Genomic DNA, 5,166 nt, shown 5'->3' with positions numbered 1-5,166 from the left:
TCAGCCTAGCCCATATCCATTGGGTTGGATAAACAAGGATGTAAAGATAAAGGTAACAAAATAGTGCAAGATATTTTTTATAAGTGTTAATTATGTTAATGAAGTATAATTGGATGTATTGCCACTTTATATAAGTGGAGTCATGTTTGGAAGTCACTACATGTACATAAGAGAATAACCAATTAATATTTCTTCATCAAGGACGAAAAATCCATCATCATCAATGTGCATAAAGAGTAGAAAAAGCAATTGGGAGATTTTATATAGGCATATATGGGAGTGTCGTAGGAGATTAAAGGGTTACCATCCAAGAGGGAAGTGAAGCACAAAATACAATTATTTCTAGAATCTGCTTTGCTAAATATTGGGATGTATAAATAGTCCATTCTTGAAGCAAAATGTGTGAAGAAGTAATTATAACAGCTACTATAGTAGGGTGTGTTTTGACCAAGTACCTCACCTTGTGGGTCACCCATCATAATTGTACCAAATAAGGATGGGAATTGGTAATTATGCATCCATCATAGAGTATTAATTAAGATGATGCTAAAAAATAGATATCCCCTACCTAACATTGATGATCTGTTAGATTACTTGTAACATGCAAAAGACTTCACCGAGTTGGATTTAAAATTAGAATACTACCAGGTTTGAGTCAAAGAAGAGGACACCTGGATGATTTCCTTCAAAACTAGACAAAGTTTCTATGAGTGGATAGTAATTCCATTTGGTTTATACAATACACCATCTCTATGAGAGTAATAAATGATGTGATGCACCCCTATTTACATTCATTTGTGGTTGTTTATACGTATTATATATTGGCTTACAATGCTACTTAGGAGGAGCACATTTCAAACTTGATGTAGGTGCTAGAGACACAAAGGAAGCACCACCTAATAAAAAAACCTCAAGAAATGTGAGTTTCCTAGCAGTATTTGGTGTAATTATTCTATGTGATTGGAGGAGTGGAGTTTAAGATTGATCCTATAAAGATGGAGGTCATCATAAAGCGGTTGGTGCCTAAACATTCCTCTAAAATAGGAGTTTGTTGGCATAATGTAATACCTACGCAAATTCATAATTTCATTTTGAGCAATAGTTGCACTACTCCATGCCATAACAAAAAGGTGGTAAGAGTTTTCATTGAAGGAAGAGTCAGTATATGGCTTTTGAAGAGCTTAAAATTAAAATAAGTCAAGTACTAGATCTCATGTTACCAAAAATTGTAGAATCAATTTGATGTGGAGATAGATGCAAGTGCATGGCATGGGAGTGGTCTTAATGCAAGGAAGAAGGCATGCATGTTACCATTCTGAAGTATTTCATGGGATAACTCTTAACCTCTTTACCTATGACAAGGGGCTCTATGCCTTGGTAAAAGATGTCAAGAAGTGGAAATGATATCTATTAGGAAAGGAGACCACCAACTTCACAGATGATCGAATATTACTTTCCCCCAAAAAATGCCAATCTCTTTTTCCTATTTATATTTTACTGGATTGATCAGATATGGCAAGGCCAACTATCAAGCTTTATGATTTTATTTTTTTTCTTACAAGAAATCTTGCCCAAATGACCCAAATATAGATTGATTCCTTAACTCTTTGCAGCTTAAATTGAATTGCATGAAACCATATAATGTGACTGTATTCTATAAAAATATAGATCTGAGACCTTATGAGCATTGTAAATTAAAATACATCAGATATTTTCGACTTAGATTACAATCTTCAACACCGAAATTCATTATTCACCCCATAAGACCAGGAGCTGGGATGACAAGCTAAAACAACAAACTATGACACCTAAATTTTGACCATATTGTATAGCTCAACAAAAATGGAGTTGTATGGGACTTGCAAGAAATTTCCAAGCCAAGTAACACAATCTGTAAATAATGTCAAATTGGAAAGAAAATTTGAGTGCCCTTCAAACCCAAAGAAAATTCATCAAGTGGGCAACTACAACTAGTTCACACAAATTTATGTGGGCTCGGAAGAACTGAGACTCCAAGTGGTGTGGTTGAAAGAAGCAATAGATCCATGCAATAATTAGTAAGAGCAATGATGGAATCACTCAGTATATTGCTTGAGGAAAAAACAATTATCTATATTCCTTTCTTTTATTGAAGTTGAATATATAGTAGCTACAACTAGTTGTAGTCAGATTTCATGGTTGAAACAAAATCTACATGATATGTAAGTTACTTATGATAAACCCATTCCAATCATCTGTGATGACACAAGTGTAATTAGCATATCCAAAAAATCCTATTCTTCATTTAAAAACCAAGCATCTCCCCATAAAGCACCATTTTATTAAAAAACAAGTGGTTGATAGATCATGAAGTTAGAATATGTCTCAACCAAGGAACAAGTTATTGTTATCTTCACCAAACCTCTTTCCTGATAACCTTTTGAGTATTTAAGGTAGAATTTTGGAGTGATGTATCACTCTTTTCTTCATTGCATTTCTTCTCAAGAAAAGAGGGAAAACATCTAAATATGTACAAAGATTGATATAATGACTCAAGAAGAACCAAATTCAGGGAAGACTATGAGTGGAAAATTAATATCAACAACCTATTATATCCTTTTAAGGGGATAATGGTAAGAGGGGGAGTACCTGATCCATCTTTTCCATTAACGTCAGTGGGGGAGAGTAAGCAAACATTGGAGATGAGATAAAATGTGTACAAAGATATTGAAGATGGAGAGTGAGCAAGGGGGAGAGCGATCAACCATTAGATCTTCAAAACCAATGTTTTGAGTGTTTCCAAGTGGTGGTGCCATTAGCTCCACTAAGGAAAATAAGTATTTTGTTGGGTATTCCTCTCGAAGACCTTTCCAATGGTATATGGCACTCGATCTAACTCCCCGTGAATAAAAAAAACTAAGGTTGAATTTTGGTAGTTCAAGCAAGGTTCCAGCTGATGATGATTCTTGTATTGGTCTCACATTGTCCAGACCAACACCAAAGATGAAAAGGTGGAAGCATGGAGGTAGCAAGCAATGGCCAGTAAGGCTTACAATCAAAAACCCTAGTAGTAGGGTGCTTGGCCTATGAAAGTATCGCTCAACTTGACAACCCTTGCATGCATTAGAAATAACATTTCAACATCCAAATAATTTGTCAATCCAATTGCAAACATTTATTAGACATCAACTTTAAAAACGATGAAGGGTGTTGGCACTTGTAAAATCGCCCATAGATTGGCCCACTTAAAATCTATACAAAAATATATTCATAGAAATAAAGTGGACTATGAAAGAGTCTATGTTCACAAGTGCACCATAAAGTTGAAATGACCTTGTATTTGTCAAGACCAAGAAGTGAATAAGCCCACCACTAGAAGTGTCCTACACACAGTGAATTGATGAAATTCCATGTACATTTGGTGTTTACATTTCATGGTATCACCATTTAATTCGTTTAAGCATGTTACTAGCTTTTTGTTAAGATCCTCATGAACATGCCCAAAAAAACCATAACTCATTTCATATGACACTAGGTCACATTGCATCTTTTTTAATTAATAAGATTAATTAAAGGGCAGAAAAAACATAGTTAACTTACCAAGAATATTCTATAAAGGCTAAATCCTTATATCCACCTCATAATTATTAATAATTAAATTAAAATTGTAAAAACCTTGTTCCAAAATAGACATACCTATAAACTGACAAATTCTTTAATTGAAGTTGATAGTAATTTTAATTTTTTTTAATAATAATTTATTATTCATAAACACTGTATTGTATTTTATTAAAATATGTATTTTATCTATTACAAAATTTATTTATTTAATTAATTATTATGATGATGATGATGATAGTGGTTACCATCCACTAAGACCAAATTGGTCTATCGGACCTATAATTTTCTTAGTTTTTAATTGTCTGGCTTCTCGTCTTTCTTGGCGAGATTGATGCTGTAGCTTTCTTTTTTTTCTCTATGGTCTGCCAACTTCCTTTATCTTGCATCTCCTTCATCTCATCTGGTTCTTGGGACATTGGTGTCTTAGCTTCGCGATCTATTGTGTTCGTCCTTTTGAAGAGACTCGGAGAAGAAGTTTGGTCTAGGAAATCTGCTTCGCTGTTAAATGAAGATTTATTTTCTGCGGTATTCGAATCCTTATCACTGTTGATGCTTGAGGGGTTGTTGAGTTCATTTTTTTGTTGTTGGGTAGGGCTTTCTCCCTGCTTGTCTTGAGAGTTGTTTCTTTCTTGCCCGATTTCTTGTGATTCCGAGTTTTCTCTAGAGTATTCTTCTTTGATGACAGTGTAGTGTTCTTTTTGTGCTCCTTCCCACCATGTAGATCTGTGGTGGTTTTTTCTAGCAGAATTTTTCTCGGAGACTTTTGGGAAATTTTTGGCTAGATGGCCTGTCTCAAAAGGGCAATTTTATTTTATATTAATTAAATAAAAATTGTTTATTTAATTAATATAATTTATATTATTTAATTTTATATATATATTTATATATATTATATATATATATATATATATATAGGTAATTTCTCTTCTTTAAATTTTAAGGTTTCCAACTACTATTACTAAACACGCTCAAATTTTCACGCCATTTCCATTCAATCTTCCATTTCCAATTCAAATTCAAATGGAAAGGCCTCTATCACGATAATACAGCGCCGACGCATGATAACAGTTGGAAAGATCGGCCCGGCACAATACTTTCACCACATCTATCTATATAAATCCACTCCACTCCACCACATTTAAACAAGTATATCACCACTCAAATTGAATTCAATTGGTGGGTCTGGATTTTTATTTCGATATCTTTAAGGTGGGTCTGGTCTGGATTTTTATTTTGATCCAAGGGTCTGGTTTGGAAGCTTTGGTTCAAGAGAAAGCAGAAATAAAAGCAAAGACGCATCAATGGCAGTTGCTGCTGCTGCTGTTAAGGTCCAATTCCAAGAAAGCAGAAATAAAAGCAAAGACGCATCAATGGCAGTTGCTGCTACTGTTAAGGTCCAATCCCAAGAAAGCAGAAATAAAAGCAAAGACGCATCAATGGCAGTTGCTGCTGCTGTTAAGGTCCAATCCCAAGAAGAACACGCTGCAGTTACTAATAATGGCAGCCACAATATGCAAGCTGCAGTTACTAATAATGGCAGCCACAATATGCAAGTTATTAATAATG

At 34.3% G+C, this 5,166-nt stretch overlaps 1 pseudogene; it reads left to right on the top strand.

Moving 5' to 3' along the window:
* Positions 1 to 4,901: 4,901 nt before the first annotated feature.
* LOC149145893 (polyadenylate-binding protein 8 pseudogene) overlaps positions 4,902 to 5,166 on the top strand; it is a 38,979-nt pseudogene continuing 38,714 nt past the window's right edge.

Source organism: Pinus tabuliformis, chromosome X, assembly GCF_031772625.1.
Source record: "Pinus tabuliformis cultivar Carrire ecotype Pingquan chromosome X, CPIR1, whole genome shotgun sequence".
NCBI classification, from domain to species: Eukaryota; Viridiplantae; Streptophyta; class Pinopsida; order Pinales; family Pinaceae; genus Pinus; species Pinus tabuliformis.
Note: the sequence above shows the minus strand (reverse complement) of the source record. Positions and strands in the feature narration are given on the sequence as shown.